This window comes from Pinus tabuliformis, chromosome 1_2, assembly GCF_031772625.1.
Source record: "Pinus tabuliformis cultivar Carrire ecotype Pingquan chromosome 1_2, CPIR1, whole genome shotgun sequence".
In the NCBI taxonomy this organism is placed as follows: Eukaryota; Viridiplantae; Streptophyta; class Pinopsida; order Pinales; family Pinaceae; genus Pinus; species Pinus tabuliformis.
In genome coordinates this window covers 1,184,800,214-1,184,824,832 of record NC_142298.1, presented here as the reverse complement: position 1 = coordinate 1,184,824,832, position 24,619 = coordinate 1,184,800,214, and the positions used below count along the sequence as shown (strand labels likewise).

The 24,619-nt window shown below is 42.1% G+C and overlaps 2 pseudogenes; both read left to right on the top strand.

Annotated features, from left to right (window-relative positions):
- LOC149210460 (uncharacterized) overlaps window positions 1-20,487 on the top strand; it is a 29,681-nt pseudogene extending 9,194 nt beyond the window's left edge.
- Window positions 20,488-22,593: 2,106 nt separating this feature from the next.
- On the top strand, window positions 22,594-23,805 carry LOC149210459 (uncharacterized; annotated as a pseudogene).
- Window positions 23,806-24,619: the final 814 nt, after the last annotated feature.

Below are 24,619 nucleotides of genomic sequence, written 5' to 3'. Positions count from 1 at the left end.
GAACTGGTCTATGGGAAGAAGGCTTTGCTGTCAATAGAGTTTGAATTCAATACCCTAAGGATGGCAGCTTATCTGGACCCAGACCTCAGCTATGCACAGAAGGAGAGATTACTTCAGCTCAATGGATTAGATGAATACAGATTGCAAGCCCTTTCCCATATAGAGGTAGTTCAGCTTTAGAGAAAGATATGGCATGACAAAAATATCAAGGAGAAGCAATTCCAAGAGGGAGATTTGGCACTACTCTGTGATTCAAGATACAAATATTTCAAAAGCGAGCTAAGGACAAGATGGCTAGGACCCTACACTATGGAGATATGCAATGACAATGGTTCAGTTCTGATCAGAACCATTGATGATGAAGCCATCCCCATGCTTGTCAATGGACATTGTTTCAAAGTCTACAAGAAACCCCTCTCCAAGTGAGAGTTCATTGAAGATTTGAATAAAACAGGGACAGTATTGGAGCATGTTTTAGCTTCCACTTCACCCACTAACTGAAGAAAAGGAAAAAATAAAAAAATAAGGACTCAAGTGAAAACCTCCATGAGGCGCTTGAGTCCCATCATTGGGTCGAAAACCTCTTCCGAGGTGGCCTAGTGATGAAAGAAAGAGGGAAAAAAAAGAATAAGATCCCTGGGTGAAAACCTCCCTTGGAGGCACCCAAGGCAGGCAATTAGGGTGAAAACCTCTTTGAGGTGCCCTAGTTGTTTTCAAAAAAAAAAAAAAAAAAGAAAACGGAGAAAGAAAATGAATTTTTTTGTTGCATTGCAGGTTTGCAGGAGGACTACAGAGAGCAGAAGAAGGTGCCAAGGGGACCCTGACATTCATACCAGCACCCATCTCATCTTCTCCACACCTTCCTCCATCATTTTTGGCATTTCTTTCACCCCACTGTACCTCTTTTTCAAAAATTGTGTTTTCTAGAGGAGGCTCCTATAGGAATTACAGAGAGCCAAAAGTGGCTATAGAAGGCAATTTGAGGGACAAAGAAGCTTCATAAAGAACCTATAATCCTCCTACAATCTTCAAACCTCCTTGCCATCATTTCTAAACCTGCATCACACCCCAAGCATCATTTTTCTTCCTGTCCAAGAAAAACATAGAAAAATAGTTTTTCAGTTAAAAAAAAAAAAAAAATAATAATAATAATAATAAATGAGAGGAAAAAGCACCATCAACCTCACTTGAAGCCTACCTAATACCTCTCCATATTTATCTATAGCTCTAGCATCATCCTCGAGCTCCAAGCATAGGAAGACGTTGAAGTTTTAAGGGGAGAAGCAGCTACAGGAGCTCCTGCAGGAATTCTTGTAGCAGTTGATCCCATAGAAATCCAACACCAACAACAAAAGAGTGCAAACATGAAGGTTGAAAAGGCACCTGAAGCTCAGATCCAGCCAGAGAAGAACCTACACAAGCACACAACCACACAACCACACATCAGCAAGCAGAGACAGCATGCAAAAAGGGAAATAAAAGCATGCAGCAGAGAAAGCCACAACACCTCATAGCAAATACACTCGGATCATAGGTAAGTAACTAAGTAAATCCTCTGCTTGCATTTGTGTTATTAGAATTCATGCAAAAGCAATGATATGGTTGAGGTTGAACGAGGGAAAGGTGGTCAGTTAACTTGGCCACCTTCATCTAGTTGACTCCACGCATTCGAGATGTCACCCACACGTGCGCATAGTCAACTCCAACACAAGATGCCAAGGGCAGGTAGTGGAGGAAGCGTGAACTCCAATGCAATAATGAGGGATGATTATGAGGAGGGGACATGATGACCAAGAAGGTGGGGACCAACGGTCCGAATGTGGCCAACGTATACCTTGCTAGCTCAACACTCATCACCGAAAATATCCATAAAGGGTAATAAGTACTCCGTGAGCATTCTCACCACCTTTTCCTTCATTCTCTCCTCGTAGCCCAGCTACAACAGTCTCCTTGTGCCCCCACAACCTCGTAACCACTGTCCTCCATTGATCTCTCCCATATTCTTGCTCTCAGTGTTTTCTACTGGAGCACCTATAAGAAATCTATAGGAGGGACAAAGGCTTCTACAGGAGGGGCAGTGAGTCGTTTTGAAGGGAGAAAACACGATTTCTAGCACGAATTTCAGTCTGAAGAGGTAGGGTTCATGCATGTCCCCTATTTAATATCAATATATGAAAGAAGTGGTCTCAATTTGAGGAGGAAATAAGTCTTTAGGAGAGGAGAAAATACATTAAAAAAAAAAAAAAAAAAATCTACTTATTTAAAAAAAACACACAGTCTCCTCTGTTTCTCTGTTTTTCTCAAAATTCTTTGTCTCCACCTCCATATTTGGTTTTCCAAAAGAGTATAGACAATATGACAGGAGGGTTTATGAGAAAGGATCCCACTAACTCCACTAGGCTCCATGCACATCCTCAAGTGGTGGACATCTTCACAAGGGAAAACTGGATGAATTTCTTTGGGAAATTTCAAGGGTTTGATGAGGAAATTTCCCAAGAGTTTTCTCTCTCTTTGGTCCCTCACACAAGAACTCATGCCACTGTCACCATTAGAGGTCTTTCCATGGAGATAACCCCTGAATTTATCAGTAGGATCACTACCCTTCCTCTTGGGCTGCCTTGGAGTAAATATGAGAAACAATTGGCTAGGCTGCCAAGAAGAACTTTTTCCAAAATAATGAAACCCCTATTGAAGATAAAAATGGCATTAGAAGGGCTAGCATACCATATCCCTGGGATGAGGTTAGCTATCAAATAATCAAATACATTTTCTATGAGGGGAGGTACAACATTGTTTATGGTTATCACTTTAGAATCCTCCAAGAATTAAGGTATAGCATGGACACTCCAGCACCTCAGAAGCTCAATATCTCTTACTTCCTCCTTCAATCCCTCATTGACTCAGCACCAAGGTACAAGTAGGAAATTCAGAGCAGCTAGCTCACCATGGCTTAATCAAGATCCTAGTAGAGGAAGCCCTCCATACCTTTACACTCCCTATAGCATGGGAAGTTTTCCAAAACATGACAGCTGAGGATGACATAAAGGCCTTAACCTATGATGTCAGCCCTACCAGCAATGAGGAGGAAGAACAGCAAGGGGGAGAAGGTGGAGCTAGCGGTGACATAGCAGAACAAGAAAGGAAGGAGGAAGGAACTGAAATAAAGGAGGAGAGAGCTGAAGAAATAGAGTAGGAAGAGACAAAAAAAGAGATAGAAAAAGAGACAAAAGAAGAGACAGAAAAAGAGACATAAGGAGAAAAAGAGGCAGAAAAGGAAGAGCAATGAGAAGAGTACCTTGATACTTTGGAAAGGGAGGCAGCAGCTACCCTCACTACCCTCAGTACACCAATCAAGCCAAAGAAAAATAGGAAAAGACAGACCTCCATGTATTTCAGGGCTAGGAAAAGAACAAGAATTAAAACAGGCAAACCTCAGCCCTCTTCAAAAGTTCCAATTACCATTGAAGATTCACCCTCTGCCAAAGGGAAAGAATCTCCTTCCAAGGCACCTGTTAGAGGCGATCTGTTTATCCCTCCATCAAAGATCATTTCTCTTATTGCATTTCATTTTTAGGTGTCTCGTTCAACTCATTCATCTGCATTTCGTTAGGGCCATGCCATTGTCTAACGAAAGGGCTTTGTTTTCTCGTTTCCCCCATGTTTATACCTGTCGGTTTGGTCAAAATTTATCAAAGTCCATTAAAGTTGATTTCAGCCATTTACAGTCATAGAAGGTGTTTTGGTCAAAAAGAGTCATTTCAGTTTCTAGGCCTAGGGTGTGTCTTCAGAATGTCAAATAACGCCCACAGGTCATGTGTTATAGAAATTTTTGTGCCTTACAGCATGAAGCATGAAATGTCCATAATCTAAGGGATCCAAAGTCCCTAAACATGTTGTTCCTACCCCTAGAGGAACAAGGTCAGCAAACCACAGCAATCCAAATAAGTTCTCCACTGAAAATTACCCAAAAACAAGGCAATTCTGGATAATGTCAACTGCTCCACTAAGCATCTGCGCTGAATGTCAACTGCTCCATGGACCACCTGCGTTGAATGTCAAGTCCAACAAAGGCTACCTGCGGTGAGCGAGATTTGACAAGTGGAATTCTCATTCCTCAATGTGTCAGTGCCCAGGAAGCTTCCAAAATGACACTTGGATCAAGGAATTCGACTGGTGATGAGTAAGAGGTTCTAGATCTCCAAGTGGAAGCAAGAACCTCCAAGTGGACTCAAGAACTGAAGAAGAACTGGAGTGGGAGAGGACACTAGTCACATCTCAGGCTGACTCATCCTCTCTCCAAACTCCTATATATGGATCTCTCTCCCATGAGATCTAGGGGGCTGGAATCTTGTGAATGTAAAGAATTGTTGTTGGTTTGAGTTTAGAACTATTGGGTGATTTGCTTTGAAGGAGGTGAAGAGGAGATTTCTTTCTGCTGGGAAGGTGATGCTGGATTGGGCCTCTTATGGTTGTATCACCTCCTGAACCTTACTTCTTCCATTAATAAAGCATTTGAGGTTCTTCTATATGCATGTGTCTCAATGGTGTATTGTTATACTTGTGTATTTGATTTATTCTAATCCTTGAATCAATTATGAATGTATGCTTCTTGTAGTTTCCCTCTCTTGTCATTTTGCAGGATCTTGGTGTAGCTGGGCCAGTGAAAGAGCAAGGAGCTGGGAGCAAGCAGCAAGGAGAGAAGATTGGATCAATCATTAGCAGAAGACATCGGTTAGTGGATCCCTTTCTCCCCTCTCTTACATCTCATAAAGAAGAAATCTTAGATAGCTTTGCTTTGATTGTTGCTAAGGAACTATCACCCTTAGAGTGGGATAGGGTCATTCCGTATTGGATACTTTTCCCAACAAAAAATTGGTGACTCCGCTGGGGATCGTATCTTGATTGGTTGTTTGTGTTTTTGCTATTCATTTCCTAAACACAGGGAGTACCGAATCGAACTGCATTTGGATCTTTCAAATCCAAAGTAGAGGGCAACTACTCTAGCTCAGTTTCTGGGCATGTTTATGATTTGAAGAGCTGATCCACAAGGACTCTGAACAGCTCTTAGTGATAGCTTTTCATCCTCCTTTGAATCATCCTTTAATGTGTACTTGATTGGTAGCTTTGATTTGGCCAAAAACTGTTGATTTTTGAGCAATCTGTGATCCAGAACCCAGGAGAAACGAGAGTTTCTCCTTCAGTGCAACTACTGTGAAGGCAGTCTGCATTTCAACGCAGGTCCCGTGAAGGCTACCTGCGCTGAATGTCAAACTGACAGTGTTGAGGTTGCGCTGAACCAGTTAGGCCTTGAGCAACTGGGGTTCTCTGCTTTCTGTTGCCCTGTTTTCATCCTTGTTTTTGCAGCCTGTTATCAGTCAATGTACCTATCTGAAACCACCTTTCTTTGCCACTATTCCACCTCGGTTGTATAAAGAAACTGTATTTGTTCTTTGTGTGTTTCTTCAATCATCTGCAGTTTCCCATAACGAAAGTGAACTAGTCTTGCTGTGACCTCTTAGATCTAGACCTGTGATAAGTGTCGTTTTGATCTTAAGGGTTAGTTTGGTTGCTGTTCATAGCTGATTGAGCTTTTGCTTTCGTCATATGGTTTGATTTATGTATTTCTAGTGTTGAAACAAGTAAATCTTAAGGTGTCTTTTGATTTTGGACAAAAGCTTGTTTGTTTTCACTTGAAATTGAATTCAAAGTTATACAACAGCTTTCTTTTTGTAATACATCAACATTAAGAAAGAGAAAAGAAATACCTGCATTGTGCATGTGCATTTTGACAGCTTGCATGTTGATTTAGGAAAAAGTGCATCAGTGTGTGCTCTATGATCTGTGTGAAAATATGATGTCTTTCTTTTCCCTCATTAGTTAAGATTTTCATAAGCTGAAAAGATTGAAAAAGCTTGCTTCTCATCTTTAGACTGCATTTAGGAGTTGTACCATACATCTCGTGGTGATCCATAAAGGCAAACTGCTAAACAAGATCAACCTAAAATAAATTGAATTTACATAACAACGCTTTGAAACATAACACAAACACATAGAGGTCTAAGCTAGAGATGTGTTCCGGCGTCGTTAAACGTGATATCTTAGCATTGAGTGGTTGGGTGATTCCTCCACGGTGAAGCGATAAGTGTCAATACGGACTTGTGCTCCCACGTACCATCGCGTATATATTGGGAGACCCCTATAGGAATAAAGCCTTTATCCATAGGAAGCCGTGTCGGCTGCCCTACTGATCGCAATGCAGTGAACACAGCATTCACGAAGATCGACCACCTGTACCGTAAAACGTATTTTGTGGTTTTGCGAAAGGTTTGGCACACCCTCTGCCTAGAACTCCAGAGCAGTTTCTTTTGGCCTTTTTCAAACTCTATAACTGAAAAAGTCCATCCAAGCATTTGTCACTTCGGGCTCATTAAAACATCGAAGGAGACTAGAGTCATCTTTAGCTTTTTCTCGACTCTTAAAAAGTGAAAAAGCAAGTTGTGTCTAAAAGCGTCTAAAATTCATTTAATTCGGAAACACATTTTCCCCTTTGTATTTTGGTTGATCGAGTAATCCGCAATCGTGGAAGAAAGTCAATTGAAACCCCGTCGTTCGCGGAGGCTTACGAGTCAACCGTCTTTGTCTCCGGAATCGAAAACAGTACGGACAAAGCGAACTCGTTTAACCGGTTCAAAATCTCCTATCAAAGTTAGAACAAGTGTTCCAACAATATCTGAGGTTCCGGTTACTCCAAACATTTCTGGGAACCCTGCCTCTATTGAAGAAGTTCAACAGCTCTAGTGGGACAGTAACACTGATCCTAGTCTGAGAGCAAATACTTGCATTACTGAATCAGTTCCATCTGTAACCGGTTCAGAGAGTCTTGCTCTTCAAACAACTGTCGCTGTCGAGTCAACCCCTTCTTCGGCACCAGAAATATTTTACGGACCTGACGGTCTTCCTCTTCCACCTGGTCTGATTGCGATAGAGGAAATTGTAGAAGATCCGCAAGCAACTACTCCAACCCATTTTGGAGTAGGGGTCACTCTATTTCCCTCTACATCAGAAGTTAGCCTATCACCAGGGGAAGTTCCTGTAGAATCGCTAGGCAATCTATTGGATAGACTCAAAATGTCTGAACAACCGTCAACATCTAGGACTGTGTCAAATGACACAGCGACAGCAGAACCTCCTGCCGTCACTCCGACAATGTTTGCCGGCATACCATCTGTCCCAACTAGCTCTCAACAGCTGGAAGGAGCCCCTTCAGGGGCTATAACGACAATGTGGTCTGTTCCTGTTTGTTCTTCCGGGATAATACCCGGTAACTCTTATGTTGGAACTCAACAAATTGATCCGTTTGGAGGTCAGTTTGGGCAATCCGGCCCTCAAGGGTTAACGATTCCTTTCAGTGCCGGATCACCACCGTATGGGGGGCAGTATGCCCTTTCATTACCCCCTCCGGGAGGTTACCCATACGGGAGTTCACAACAGTATTCAGGTTATACTGGAATTACGACAAGTGGTTGGGTACCTATGCTACCCCAGCAACCAAGAGTTGTGTATTCTATGCAACAATGTGTACCTGTGACGAACATCCCGACAACACCAGCGATTGTAACCGTGTCGCAAGTTCAAACGATGCCTGTTGTATGTCAACCTCAGATTTCTCAGGTTGTAATGCAACAGCCCTTTGACCCTGTGACTCAACCACAATCGCCAACTGGCGGGGCGACACAAGTACAAACGGGTACCATTACCCCACATCTTGGTCCAACGGTTAGTATAGCACAACAGCACATGGCTTCACAACCGTGGCTGGTGCAGTACCAACAACCGCAATTCCAGCAAGTATACCAAGGTTCTGAGCAGCAGATTTTTGCGAACAGTGGACAACCGTATATCCAAAACGGTCAAAATCAACCACTTTACAGTGGTGTAGTCCACCAACCGTATCAATCATACCAACATCAATTACATTATGCTGGTATGCAAAGACCAACTGCTCAGGCGATTCCATCGTATCCTGGGTATGCTTCACCTAATCTGAGTCAACAGTTACCATTCGTGGCAACTCTAGAGTTACCCGATTTACATCGGTTGACAAACGATCCGATTGCTTATGCCCCTTGGTGGCCAGCGATTCCTCACAAACTTCCTTCGGACATTCCTAAATTCAATGGAAATCCAGGTGAAGACCCGTCGAATCACGTGATGACTTTTCATCTGTGGTGTTCATCGAACACTCTAAACGATGATTCGATAAGGCTTCGCCTCTTTCAGAGGACATTGACAGGTCCAGCGGCTAAATGGTATATTGAATTGCCAAGAGCCTCTTTCGACAATTTCAGCTCCTTAGCCACGACTTTCTTAACCCATTTTCAATTACCGATAAGGTATGAAACGGGAACCGAAATATTAACCAACTTCAAGCAGACAACAACTACTCACATATCTGATCATATACATGAGTGGCGTCGTCGTCGTAGGATGGTGAAAACGTACATTCCCGATCAGCTATTAGCTGAATGGTTTATCAAATCGTTACTTCCGGCTATAACGGAAGATGTGGCCAAGGGGGGAGTCGTAACGGAGGAGCAAGTTATTGCTCGTGCTCAATATCTAGACTTGTATATACTCAGTCTGGCACGCTCTACGACAAAATACCTGACGCCCCTAGACCTGAATTCTCAATTCCTCCTCCTCCTAAATCGAATATTGACTCTCATACCGGCGATGGCGTGATTGGCACTGCAAGCGCGAAGTCGAAAAAGGCTTCATCTCAGAAAGCCCGTAAGACTTCAGATCAAAATGCAAATGAAGAAATTCTTGCTTCGGAAGTAAATGCCATATCAGCAGATAAAGGCAAAGAAACCAATCAACCAGGAAGCAAGAAGAAGAAAAACAAAGGGAAGAAGAAGAAACAAGGTGAGTCATCACCTGAAAAAACTTCTTCAAACCCTCCTGGAAATAGGAAACCACCCCCCTTAGGGTGTCAGATATGCGATGAGGATCATTGGACGAGAGAATGTCCATACAAAGCTGAGCTTAAAAGATTCTTTAAGAGTTCGCAAACCTCAGTAGTGTTAACTGATCCGTTTCCTAAACCAGGTCAAAATCTGGTTAATAGTGGAAATGCTTCCCCGTCGCAAGTGCTAATGTTGTCAATCTCCAAGCAACAGAATGATGCTTTGATTTCGACAAGGAACAAAGATTACGTGAATCCGCAACTGTCGAACGACAAAGGTAAAGATCAACCAAGTAGTTCGACAAAAACTTCGACAGAAGTCGTCCCACCCATAATTCCTGAATTAACAATAAAACCGCCAAAGGGAGTAGTACACAAGTCGACATTTAATCCTCGCGCCAGAGCGGCACAGCATTATAACATAGTGGAAGATTTGGCACAATCGCCATCCGCTATGTCGACTCTTGAAGTACTACAAAATTGTCCATCCCAAAGGCAGGCGTTGTTATCAGCCATTGGTGGGGTTGATCCTAAGGATTCCAATCTTGTATCCTTTGATCACAAAGGATACGACCCTCAGTTGCCAGCTCAACTAGCTTTCCTTATTCAAGTGAAAGCCCTCAACAAAACTGTTCACAGAACAATTATTGATGAGGGGGCATCTACATGTATTATGTCGATGAGTTGCTGGAAAACTTTAGGGTCGCCAACCTTGTCAAGATCTTCGACAACATTGAAAGCATTCGATGGTAGGACATATACCCCTTACGGTATCCTAAATAACTTGAAGGTTGAACTAGGTGGAAAAACAGTAGAAATAGATGTTGAAGTCATCGATGGGAATCTTGATTACAACATCCTACTGGGAAGACCGTGGATATATGCCATGGCAGCTGTTGTGTCGACTTATTTTAGGAAGATCGCATTCCCTTTTGAAGGGGGGATTACGGTCGTCGACCAACAAAACTTCCTCCCTAATGGTTCACAAGTTACAGGAAGCATTCCCATGATCCATGGAAGCGACCACACGCTTCAAGATATCGGAGTAGGCCTATTGAAAGACCCCACCATGATGGGAACTTTCGCGCTTCCATCTCCTGTATACATAGGAAATATAGCGTTGGTAGCAACCTGCAACATGATATCTTCCACGAAAATCGCGGAAGGCGGTATCAACATGGATCATGCAATGGTTTTGCCCCCAAGCCCTATAGAAATATTGTAGCAATCAATGTTTCAGGCATGGGAGGCGAACCCAAGTCAATGCTCGTCAAGCGTTTGGGTAGATAGGTCTAGAGAATATGGTACCCCTTTGGATCCCTGGTCACGAGTGCATGGAAGTGACGAAGGAATCCTACAATCAATGTTGATTGAGGGGGCACCATGGAATGATAGCCACCATCGTTCCCTTCTTCCAGAAGATACTCAAGATGACCTTTATCACCCTTCAGTGTTTGAATTCCTATCAAATACTGTAAATACGGTGGATTCCGAGTGGAACCTATCCAATATTGAAGAGACTATAGCCATAAATATCTCGACCAAAACAGATGTTGTAGAGAATATTTATGTCGGCAAAGGTTGTTCCCCTTCAGAACTGGAAATATATAACGCTCTTTTTCGCGAATTCAGAGATGTCTTTGCTTGGTCATATGATGAAATGCCAGGCATTGACTCGAGTATCGTTGAACATGAAATTAAGATGTATCCTGATGTCAAACCAGTAAGACAATGACCTCGGCAGGTGCACCCCAAGAAAGCCGCTGCCATTAAAGCAGAAGTTGAAAAGCTTCTCCATGCTGGTTTCATCTACCCGGTTCCTCTAACCGATTGGGTATCGAATATTGTCCCTGTTATGAAAAAACAAGGAACAATAAGAGTGTGCGTTGATTATAGGGATGTAAATCAAGCTTGTCCAAAGGACAACTACCCTACACCCTTCATCGACCAGATAATTGATGAATGCGCCGGATGTGAAATCTTTTCATTTATGGATGGATTTTCCGGGTATAATCAAATAAATATCCGCCCACAGGACCAGTCAAAGACTGCATTTATTTGTCCGTGGGGCACATTCGCTTATCGAAAATTACCCTTTGGTTTGAAGAACGCAGGGGCGACATTTCAGAGAGCAATGAATTATGCTTTCCACGACATCAAGAACATCGTTCAACCTTATCTCGACGATCTTCCGGCTCATTCGCGAAAGTGGACTGATCATCTGCAACATTTAAGAGCGATATTTCTACGTTGTCGACACTACAAGATAAGACTCAATCCGCACAAACGTGTGTTTTGCGTCAGTTCTGGTCGTTTACTTGGCTTTGTAGTCTCCAAGGATGGGATTCGTCTCGACCCTTGCAAGGTTCAGGCAATCATTAATTTGCCTCCACCTTCGAATTTGCTTAAGATTCAGAAACTCCAAGGGAAAGCAAACTTTCTGAGGAGGTTCATTCCAAATTACGCAGAACTTGCTAAAGGTTATACCCGTCTCTTGAAAAAGGATGTACCTTTTGTCTGGGACCAGGTTGCGCAAGCTTCCTTTGATGCTCTGAAAGATTCTCTAGTAAAAGCATCATTAATGTATGCCCCAGACTATCAAAGAGACTTTAACCTGTATCTAGCTGCAGCAGATACGACCATTGCGATGGTTTTAGTTCAAGAAGTCGATGGAATTGAACACCCTATATATTATTTAAGTAAAAACTTAAATGATACAGAGAGTAAATATTCTTATGTTGAAAAGCTAGCACTTGCTGCTGTTCAAGCGATACAAAGATTTCGACATTATGTCCTCTTCCGGAAGACTACCGTTTTGTCAGATTGCAACCCCATGACATATATACTGTCGCGACAGTTGCTTGGGGGAAAATATTCAAAATGGATAGCAATCCTTCAAGAGTTTGATCTGGAATTTGTAAAATCCAAATCAAAGAAAGCTTTGGTCTTCGCAGAATTATTATGCGATCTCCCATCGTCGTCCAACGATGAAACATCCCAAGAATCAATCGTGGACGAAAGTTTGTTTCTGATATCGGCAAATGATGAGTGGTATGGAGATATAATAGTTTATCTCCAAACCCAAAGGTTTCGGCCAAACACCTCCCACTCAGAACAAAAACGCATTCGATACCAAGCAAAAGACTACATGATCGTCGGTGATACGCTTTACCGTCGTGGTGTCGATACGGTTCTGAGAAGGTGTCTCACCCATGAGGAAGCCGAAAAAGCCCTGAATGAGTGTCATTCAGGCGCCTGTGGGGGGCATCAATCTGGATATGCTACAGCACAAAAAATCTTACGAGCAGGATACTTCTGGCCAACAATGTTCAAAGATTGCATAACCGCAGTCAGAAGTTGCCATGCTTGTCAAATTTTTGATAGCAAAACCAGAAGACCCCCCGCTCCTTTACAACCAATAGTAGCTGTGGGGCCTTTCGCCAAATGGGGCATCGATTTCATGCAATGTAACCCCACCTCAACCGGGGGGCATGTTGACTATTTTACCAAATGGGCCGAGGCGATGCCTACATTGGATAATACTGGTGAAACAGCTGCCCTATTCTTTTTCAATCATGTAGTCGCCAGGTTCGGTGTACCGCAGGCCATAGTCACAGATCATGTTGACTATTTTACCAAATGGGCCGAGGCGATGCCTACATTGGATAATACTGGTGAAACATCTGCCCTATTCTTTTTCAATCATGTAGTCGCCAGGTTCGGTGTACCGCAGGCCATAGTCACAATCATGGATCGCATTTTCGCAATCACATGATGGTTGAATTAGCTGCCAAACTAGGGTTGTCTCACGACAGCTCTACCCCATACTATCCGCAAGCTAACGGGCAAGTTGAAGCAATCAACAAAGTCCTGAAGCGCATGCTGCAAAGGATGGTTGGGGTTCACAAAAGAAGATGGCATTTAATCCTGTACTCGGCTTTGTGGGCATACCGAACGTCGGTAAGAAATGCGACTGGGTTCACACCGTTCCAACTGGTGTATGGCCTGGAAGCAATCCTACCAATCCAGTGTGAAATTTCGTCTCTTAAACTCGCAATTGATCTCCTCCCCGGAACTTCGGAAGAAGAGGCTCGTTTCTTGGAATTAATCCAATTGGATGAAACCCGTCATGATGCCGCGTTGGCTAACAAAGCCCATAAGAAACAAGTCAAGGCGCAGTTCGACAAAAATGTCAAACCCCGTGTCTTCTCAGAAGGTGATTTGGTCTTGCTTTATGACCAAGAATCCGATAAGCTAGGAGCTGGGAAATTTAAGTCTTTATGGATGGGCCCCTATATTGTTAAAAGAGTATTAGCAAAAGGAGCCTACGAGTTAATGGATTATGACGAAATTCCACTGGCGCAACCCCGCAACGGGTTGTACCTTAAGCGTTACTATGCCTAGTAGTAACCTGCATGCTTTTGTTACATTTTTGTTTTCGCTAAAGTGTTTATTTCGGTTAAGTAATCCACTTTTTACATTTATTGCAGATGTCAAATCCATTGGAACCGTGGGTTGGATATGCCGACGGAGCGATTCGTAGTTCGAGGAACCTATCCTCTGCAGCATGGGCCATTTTTGATCCAAGCGGCGAGTTAGTGAGTTTCAGAGGGGTATGTATTGGTCAATCAACGAATAACATCGCTGAGTATAGCGCGTTGATAGAACTGCTCTCTGATGCCATCACCCATGGCATACGCCGACTAATTGTCAGGCTAGACTCACAGCTCGTAGTACTACAACTCACTGGTACCTACTCTGTCCGAAATCCAGCTATTTATCGCAAGTTCCTAAGAGTTAAAATCTTGGAAAGACAGTTTGATTTCATTCAATATCAACACATTTCCAGAAACTTAAACACATTAACCGACTCATTAGCAAACTATGTGTTAGATAGACATTTGCAAAATTGATAAAAAGAGAAGCATCATCAATGTTTCACATATGGATCACATAAAAACTGAAATAAAACTCCGAAAATCAAAAATATATATCTGTTTACGGTTTACATATAATGTTCTGTAACCAAGACAAAATCGGTCATACGACCCCAAAATTCAAAATGGCTGGGGGGCACCCTAGCCTAGTGATGCTCATGATAGCAAGTCACGGCCTGTGCAATCATGCGCAAGAGACGAGTCCATCGTCTGGGTACACCAGTGGTATGCCGCTGCAACTGTAAAGGTAACTCGTCAATCCGTACATCCGGAATGCCAAGAGTAAGGCCCTCAACCTGCTCCTGCACAGCTGCAAGAGTCTCGGCCAAGTCAAGGTCGCGAAGAATAACTCTCCCAGGAGCCTCCCCTGCTGGGGCAGCAACTGGAGCTCTCGGGCGAACTACTGGACGGACAGGACCAACATCTGCATGCACACATGAGTTTGATTAGAGTCTTGGCAGAATAAAGCACAAGGACATTATAAATGAAAACAGTAGACAGTGATATGGTCAAAGATTTTACCAATAGCGCCCCACTGCTCGCCATCCGGTAGCACCAAATCTGGATCACCTCGGAAATCCATACCAACATATGGATACTCGGAAAAGGCCATCTCCTGGCGCTCGAACCACCTGAAGAAGGTATCAGTGAAAGTAATCTGAGATTGACCAGCATGTCTAGACATGTGGTCAACCCACCTCTGCATGCGTGGCTCGGTGGGAGAAGGCAAGTCGAGTGCAATATACTGAGGCTGCATCAGTGGTATCTTCTCCAAAGCGAAGGCGGTCAAAACTGAACCAAAACCAAAGTTCTTCAGCTTTCCGTCCTTTACCTTGGTCAACTGACTTTTCATCTGAACAAGTACTGCATCACACCAGTTGAATACTTTCGGCTGAAGACACTCCAGGGCGTGCTGCACATAAGATCTGTTGGCAACATGAAGGGATGCACTGCCGGCCATCCTACCAATCGTATACAGTATGGACCTGAGAGACCTGTCAGTAATCTCACGGATAACAACCTTGCCGTCTCTGCTCGGCTGGGACCCTTCCCTGCAATACTGGCGGACATAATCTCTCACGGAATCACTCCCTCGGGCCGAACCAGACAAAGAAATGGGGGCACCCCGCCTTGACAACCCAGTCAAGAAGTAAATGTCTACTATGGTCAAGGGGATGGACTTGCCCCTGATCTGGAATACTTGGTTGATAGGATCCCAAGCATCAAGCATGTACTGCAGTAAGGATATCTGTGCTCTCATGCTAGAGATACGGAAGAATTTCAGCAGGCCACAGTTCCGCAGCGCGTTCACCGTGACAGGATCATGGAGGGCAATCATGTCCTCTTCTTCATGTTCTCGTTCTCACCATGTAAGGGTCATTTTGCTCCAATAAACTCTGCAAAACAAACAAGAGGAGGAGTAAGATCCTGGATTTGATGAGAAACTAGCGAAATTTTCATCAAAAACTGTGCAACAAAAGTCCTTTTCTACGCCCAACGCAGTTGACCAAGGTTCCACCTGCGCTGATGGCAGAACGCCCTAATGAAAACCCAGGGGCTCATGGGAACAGGAAAACAGGCACAGAATGGAAGAAGGAAACCATGAAAAGAAAGAGCTAGGGTTTAGCTCCTACCTGGTCCAGACGGCGCTGAGAATCGTCCACAGAATCTCCCGAAATCAGCTGGTGAAAAATCAAAAGGAAGAGGCACCTCCAGAGCTCCAACAAGCCAAATGCAAATGAAATGGTAAAATGAGAGGTAAAAACACTTTTTAATTTCTTTTTACGTAGTTCAAAGTAAAATATTAGAGTTTTAACCTCATGTTATTCATTTCTAACTAGTTTGTTGCAGCAATTGATGATATAGTACTATCTCTGAAAAGGGCAAAGCTAGTCATGGTAAAATATAAAATTGACCATATCAAACGAGCAGTTTTAGCAAAGTTCATGCTCGTTAAAAAATAAACGCAAAATTGAGCAGTTTTAGCAAGAGTTCATGCTCGTTAAAAAATAAATGCACCTACGAGCAAGCTTTCCCCCAGAGTTCAAGCTCATCCAGAAAAAATGAACCGGTAAATAACCATTTGAGACCGTAAATTCATCAGCCATAAAAGCCTTGGTCGTGTTTGCACCGTCACCTCCACTTTTCATTTGGCCGATCATTCACATCCACTTGATTGTTTACCTATTTTGAGGAACAGCTGCGAAGAGTGATTTCACCTAGCCATCCTTGTGACATTGCCGTGATTGGAAAATTCCAACCTGTACCTGGAATCTGCTGCTATCCCTGTTTATCACTCGTTCCTCAAAATACGAGTCTTCTTTGAGCTCTTTTCATCTGACTCGTAAAATATGAAAAGTTTGCCGAGTTTTGGCCTTCCAACTCGTTAAAGTGACTGGAAGAGCTATCCCTCCTCTAGATTTTAATCTTTTTGGACCTGAGGGATTATTGCACAAAAAGATCGAGTGCTTGTCTAGTTCGGCTCGATAAAACTATCGAACATTCATCCCTTCTGTATTGTTTTATACTTTTTCGGACTTAAGGGATTAGATGACGAAAAAGGACCTTTGGAGTTAACTTTACGTACCTTTTCAGACTCTCTAAAAATGAAAAGGACCGAGTTGTCTTTGTCGCTAGACTCGTTAAATGCATTAAATAGAGACAAACTTGTCTTTAGACGAGAACGAGTTTCCCTATCGCTAGGCTCGTTAAAACATAGCGATGGGCTTGCCCGAAGGGCAGGTTATAGAACAAGCATATGTTATCCTCCTCAAGCTTGACAAAAATAAAGAGGTACTGGTCAGAAATTACTAGGGAAAAATTGGGAGAACCTCAAAGCTTTAATGGTAGCAAGTCGCTCTTGAACATGACACTTTTCCTCTGTACCACATCGGGTTGGGTTGTTTCATTCACCGGTCTCATCACCATGGTCTCGCCATACCATCCACATTTGGGGTAATGCTACCGATCCATCGCATCAGTGTCGTTATATGTTCAAGAGATGTCGTTCAGAAAGAGTCAACCGTGTCCCATCCACTGCCATACATCATCTTTCATCCTTTCATGACCGCCACCCTGAATCATATGTCACAGATCGTTTTCACCTTCATCACAATCACTAGCTCCGTTCCGTGTCACTGATGTGGGATTCATTAAGGCCCTCCTGTGACGGATCGCTTCTTGTCGACATCAGCTCATTATCCAAGAAGTTGATCTAGGAACACCCCCCTCAGTACTTTGAAGCTTGCATGCCTCAATGGCAAGTTTCTCACTTCCGGCGACAGGTATACATCAATGACCTTCGACCGAAAGATTTTGTGTGGTGTTCGACGCCAAGTCCTCTATTCACACCACGTGAATTGTACTGCAGTACCTTGAGGGTCATCATCATTATCGGTGATTCCTCTCGCGCTTGTTAACAGTTTACATCATTGACTGGTAATCAAGCGATGTCTTTCCATGTTCGACTCCAAGAAATTCTCACATGGATCGACTTGTACTTAGAGTGAAGATCGGACGAGTTTGAAGACCCCGGATCTAGTTTCATCCATCCGGGATGCGATATATATTCAGGAAATAAAGACATTGACATGTGCAGCAGATGATCATCCTACTCAAAGGATGATAATTTCAGCAGAGAATTATCAGTCTACCATCAGACGATTGTCTGTTCTATGTACAGAAAAATGTATTTATAAGGCTGAGCATGGGAATGCCCGCCTCAGCTAGATCATGAAAGCAGTATGAAAAATAATGTATTGTATTGTATCTTATTACAGGTCACCTCTCAGTGATTGAATGAACTTCGGATCCTCCTGATAAAGCATTTCACCCGATAAACGACCTCATACTTTAGGGGGCAACTGTTATAGACATTTTTGTGCCTTACAGCATGAAGCATGAAATGTCCATAATCTAAGGGATCCAAAGTCCCTAAACATGTTGTTCCTACCCCTAGAGGAACAAGGTCAGCAAACCACAGCAATCCAAATAAGTTCTCCACTGAAAATTACCCAAAAACAAGGCAATTCTGGATAATGTCAACTGCTCCACTGAGCATCTGCGCTGAATGTCAACTGCTCCATGGACCACCTGCGTTGAATGTCAACTCCAACAAAGGCTACCTGTGCTGAGCGAGATTTTACAAGTGGAAGTCTCATTCCTCAATGTGTCAGTGCCCAGGAAGCTTCCAAAATGACACTTGGATCAAGGAATTCGACTGGTGATGAGTAAGAGGTTCTAGATCTCCAAGTGGAAGCAAGAACCTCCAAGTGGACTCAAGAACTGAAGAAGAACTGGAGTGGGAGAGGACACTAGTCACATCTCAGGCTGACTCATCCTCTCTCCAAACTCCTATATATGGATCTCTCTCCCATGAGATCTAGGGGGCTGGAATCTTGTGAATGTAAAGAATTGCTGTTGGTTTGAGTTTAGAACTATTGGGTGATTTGCTTTGAAGGAGGTGAAGAGGAGATTTCTTTCTGCTGGGAAGGTGATGCTGGATTGGGCCTCTTATGGTTGTATCACCTCCTGAACCTTACTTCTTCCATTAATAAAGCATTTGAGGTTCTTCTATATGCATGTGTCTCAATGGTGTATTGTTATACTTGTGTATTTGATTTATTCTAATCCTTGAATCAATTATGAATGTATGCTTCTTGTACTTTCCCTCTCTTGTCATTTTGCAGGATCTTGGTGTAGCTGGGCCAGTGAAAGAGCAAGGAGCTGGGAGCAAGCAGCGAGAGAAGATTGGATCAATCATTAGCGGAAGACATCGGTTAGTGGATCCCTTTCTCCCCTCTCTTACATCTCATAAAGAAGAAATCTTAGATAGCTTTGCTTTGATTGTTGCTAAGGAACTATCACCCTTAGAGTGGGTAGGGTCATTCCGTATTGGATACTTTTCCTAGCAACATCATGAGGATGTCTTCAATAAGTTTTCATTCCAAAATTCTTATCATCAATAATGCTCAAGGATGTTTCTTCTTCAAAACTCTGTTTTGAAGAAGAAATCGTCAAATTAATTGTTTGTAATAAATATGTATTTTTAAAGTTTTCCGCCATGAAGTACTTCAAATACAGACTCTGGTCATCCTTTGCCGAAGTTCAAACGCCATCATCCCTACAAAAAATCAACCAAGAAGCCATCATTTTAGCCAAAAATCAAAAAAGAAACTTGAAGAACAGAGTTGTATTAAAAGTGAAGAAATGCCAATTTTAAAACATGACAAAAGTGGGTCTTTACAAAGACAAAATAAAAGCCATGCCTTTATGAAGATATTTATATATGTATCAATGTCATCTGCATTCAAGAGATCATTTGAAAATCGTCTCAAGCTGTGAAAGGGCGAAACTGAAAACTAAGATTGTGTTTATGAGTCTGCACAGCACATTGGGTAAGCGCGCGACGCACATAGGCCATGCGATGCATTGGGCGATTTGCCACAGTGCAGTTTTCCTCTGGCGCGGCGCATCCAGGAGATGCGGCGCACTGGGCTTGTGCACGGCACACAGAGCCTCGAAGACAAAAATTCATCACAGCTTCAATAAAAATCAAAACAATTTCATTTCTTCTGCTCCAAATAGGTTTTTCGAATTGGATGGAGATATTCGGCTCTGGGACATTGCGGCCAGGCGCACAATTCCACAATTTCCAGGTCATAGAGGAGCGGTGCGTGGTTTGACTGTGCCTACAGAAGGAGAGCAGCTTATTTCTTGCGGAGATGATTGCACAGTTAGACTATGGGATATCCCAGTTGCTAGCATTGGGGAATCAAGTTATGGCTCAAAGAATGTTCAAAAGCCACTAGCAACCTATGTGGGAAAAAATTCTTTCAGGGCTATAGATTACCAGTGGGATAGTAATGTGTTTGCAACTGGTGGGGCTCAAGTTGACATTTGGGATCATGACAGGTCAATACTGATAAACGGTTTCGCTTGGGGGCTGATACTGTCATTTCGGTACAGTTTAATCCTGCAGAGAAAGATATATTTGCGACAACTGCCAGTGACCGCAGTATTGTTCTATATGACCTTTGAATGGCATCACCTTTGAACAAGTTAATATGCAGACAAGGAATAATTCTATTGCATGGAATCCAAGAGAACCTATGAATTTCACTACAGCTAATGAAGATTGCAACTGCTATAGCTATGATATGAGAAGAATGAATATTTCAACATGTGTGCACCAAGACCATGTTTCCGCTGTGGTCGATATTGATTATTCTCCATCTGGTCGGGAGTTTGTGATGGGATCAAACAGTGACAATATTCCCCTATAATGTAGGTCACAGCAGAGAAATCTACCATATGAAACGAATGCAAAGGATGTTTTGCGTGAAATATAGTGGTGATGCAACTTATGTTGTCTCTGGAAGTGATGATGCTAATATTCGCCTGTGGAAAGCTAAAGCATCAGAGCAGTTAGGAGTGCTTCTCCCGAGAGAGTGCAAAAGGCACGAATATCTAGATGCTCTAAAGGAACGTTTTAAGCATCTTCCAGAAATTAAACGCATTGAGAGACATTGACACCTACCAAAGCCCAAATTTAAAACGAAGATATCTACCATAAAAGAGAAATAGGATTGGAGGTCTATTTTTGTCTGCAGTTACGATTTAGAAGGGATTTACACCTACAGATTTCACCTCTTCATTGGTCATCAACAGATTCGAGTAGAAAATGTAACGCTGCTCCTTTTACAGATGGGTGGCTTTTCATCTTTTGTTAATAATGATTAAACAATCCCCTATTTTTGGTCGATCTGTTTTCTCATAGTTGAGTTTATTTATTGTATTGAAAATCATTTGTAAAGGGGCTGAGTTCTGGGAAAGGTGTGGAAGAAAACTCAGCGCTTCATTGTACAGTTTGGCCAGGAAATTAATAAATTGATGCAGCTCTGATTCATGAGATTCATGTGGTATGAGTTTAGCATATGTTTCTTCTTTCTGTTTCATATGTATATTGTTATGTTTTATAGTTCATTCATAATCATTTCCAGTTGAATGTTTTTAAGTAGGAAAGGTAGAATCCAGTTTATTGCCCTGCCTTGGAAAAGCATTCATCCGCTGTGTGTCTTCTTCTGTTTGAAAAGGATTCATTGGTTATGCCCTTTTCAACCTCTCAACAGTCTTTCCACTCCATATTACTTCAGTTTGATTGCTAAACCTCTTGCCTATCTTGCCTCACGAAGTACTCTGCGTCTTTGATTCAATTTCCCAGCTCATGCTGTCCTTTGTCCCATACAGCCCTGAAAATTCAGTCATTCATTAAATTACCTCTTTCATATTTATTTACTAGCCTAAAATCAGTATTCATTTTGAGTCATCTCAGACCCTATTGTTTATTTTTACTGAGTGTGACCCGGAGAGAGCCCTCTCCTGTTCTGGTAGGGCTAGCTCGCGTGGTGTGTGGTTATCCTGAATTTTGCCTTCCTTCAGCCTAAGGCAGATTTAGGCTCTAACATAGTGGCGACCGTATTGGGGAAGAACAAATGGTTTTCTTGTTAGTGTTATTTTTTTTGCAAGCTACAGACGGAGCCTGAAGTTATGCCAGGTAGTCTTCAAAACACTTTTGCTATGCATCAACGAAGTAGATAAATGCTGCTTCATTCAATCTCCAGTCTAGCTTATAAACTTGACATCTAACTTGTTAATTGACCCAGTACATGTATCAAGTTCAGATCTGATGGTTGATGGTGGACAACGATCAGACATAAGAAGGCTGAAATCATTCACCTGGCAACTCCATTCACTGAAAAATCTAGAAATCAATGCTTCATGGTGACTCCACTGCAGGAAGATTAGTAGCTTTAAGATTTTCAAGATGGAATGGGTTGCAAAAAGATATGCTCCTATGAGCCGAGATCACATCCCAAGTTTTCCAAATAAAATGCCCAAGGTGGATTGGCTTTAGAATTTGCCTATGTTCAGAAATGTGGAAGGTAATGGCGCTGCTCTTCATCTGGTGAAATTTCACATTCATGTGCATAGATTAAATATCATTTTTCCTGAAGATTGTTTGATGAAAATTTTTATGGCTACTCTGGAAGATGAAGCCTGATCTTGGTAGGAAAGTTTGGCACCTGCTTCTATTTATTGTCTAAAAGATTTTCATACAATATTCTTCGAAAGGTATAAAGAATCATATCCATCCTTAGCTTTAGTTTAGAACTGTTGTGAACACGTTAGTAGTTTCATTGAAGATCTTGAGAATTTTTATGGAGATAATGACTTCATGGATGTCTTCAATAAGTTTTCATTCCAAAATTCTTATCATCAATAATGCTCAAGGATGTTTCTTCTTCAAAACTCTGTTTTGAAGAATAAATCGTCAAATTAATTGTTTGTAATAAATATGTATTTTTAAAGTTTTCCGCCATGAAGTACTTCAAATACAGACTCTGGTCATCCTTTTCCGAAGTTCAAACACCATCATCCTTGCAAAAAATCAACCAAGAAGCCATCATTTTAGCCAAAAATCAAAAAGGAAACTTGAAGAACAGAGTTGTATTAAAAGTGAAGAAATGCCAATTTTAAAACATGACAAAAGTGGGTCTTTACAAACACAAAATCAAAGCCATGTCTTTATGAAGATATTTCTATATGTATCAATGTCATTTTCATTCAAGAGATCATTTGAAAATCATCTCAAGCTGTGAAAGGGCAAAACTGAAAACTAAGATTGTGTTTATGAGTCTGCACGGCGCATTGGGTAAGCGCGCGACGCACATAGGCCGCGCGACGCATTGGGTGATTTGCCACAGTGCAGTTTTCCTCTGGTGCAGCGCATCCAGGAAATGCGGCGCACTGGGCTTGTGCACGGCACACAGAGCCTCGAAGACAAAAATTCATCACAGCTTCAATAGAAATCAAAACAATTTCATTTCTTTTGCTCCAAATAGGTTCTTCGAATTGGATGGAGATATTCGGCTCTGGGACATTGCGGCCAGGTGCAAAATTCCACAATTTCTAAGTCATAGAGGAGTGGTGCGTGGTTTGACTGTGCCTACAGAAGGAGAGCAGCTTATTTCTTGCGGAGATGATTGCACAGTTAGACTATGGGATATCCCAGTTGCTAGCATTGGGGAATCAAGTTATGGCTCAAAGAATGTTCAAAAGCCACTAGCAACCTATGTGGGAAAAAATACTTTCAGGGCTATAGATTACCAGTGGGATATTAATGTGTTTGCAACTGGTGGGGCTCAATTTGACATTTCGGATTATGACAGGTCAAGACCGATAAACAATTTCGCTTGGGGGATGATATTATCATTTCGGTACAGTTTAATCGTGCAGAGAAAGATATATTTGCGATAACTGCCAGTGACCACAGTATTGTTCTATATGACCTTCGAATGGCATCACCTTTGAACAAGTTAATTATGCAGACAAGGAATAATGCTATTGCATGGAATCCAAGAGAACCTATGAATTTCACTGTAGCTAATGAAGATTGCAACTGCTACAGCTATGATATGAGAAGAATGAATATTTCAACATGTGTGCACCAAGACCATGTGTCTGCTGTGGTGGATATTGATTATTCTCCATCTGGTCGGGAGTTTGTGACGGGACCAAACAGTGAGAATATTCCCCTATAATGCTGGTCGCAGCAGAGAAATCTACCATACGAAACGAATGCAAAGGATGTTTTGTGTGAAATTTAGTGGTGATGCAACTTATGTTGTCTCTGGAAGTGATGATGCTAATATTCGCCTGTGGAAAGCTAAAGCATCAGAGCAGTTAGGAGTGCTTCTCCCGAGAGAGTGCAAAAGGCACGAATATCTAGATGCTCTAAAGGAACGTTTTAAGCATCTTCCAGAAATTAAACGCATTGAGAGACATTGACACCTACCAAAGCCCAAATTTAAAACAAAGATATCTACCATAAAAGAGAAATAGGATTGGAGGTCTATTTTTGTCTGCAGTTACGATTTAGAAGGGATTTACACCTACAGATTTCACCTCTTCATTGGTCATCAACAAATTCGAGTAGAAAATGTAACGTTGCTCCTTTTACAGATGGGTGGCTTTTCATCTTTTGTTAATAATGATTAAACAATCCCCTATTTTTGGTCGATCTGTTTTCTCATAGTTGAGTTTATTTATTGTATTGAAAATCATTTGTAAAGGGGCTGAGTTCTGGGAAAGGTGTGGAAGAAAACTCAGCGCTTCATTGTACAGTTTGGCCAGGAAATTAATAAATTGATGCAGCTCTGATTCATGAGATTCATGTCGTATGAGTTTAGCATATGTTTCTTCTTTCTGTTTCATATGTATATTGTTATGTTTTACAGTTCATTCATAATCATTTCCAGTTGAATGTTTTTAAGTAGGAAAGGTAGAATCCAGTTTATTGCCCTGCCTTGGAAAAGCATTCATCCGCTGTGTGTCTTCTTCTGTTTGAAAAGGATTCATTGGTTATGCCCTTTTCAACCTCTCAACAGCCTTTCCACTCCATATTACTTCAGTTTGATTGCTAAAGCTCTTGCCTATCTTGCCTCACGAAGTACTCTGCGTCTTTGATTCAATTTCCCAGCTCATGCTGTCCTTTGTCCCATACAGCCCTGAAAATTCAGTCATTCATTAAATTACCTCTTTCATATTTATTTACTAGCCTAAAATCAGTATTCATTTTGAGTCATCTCAGACCCTATTGTTTATTTTTACTGAGTGTGACCCGGAGAGAGCCCTCTCCTGTTCTGGTAGGGCTAGC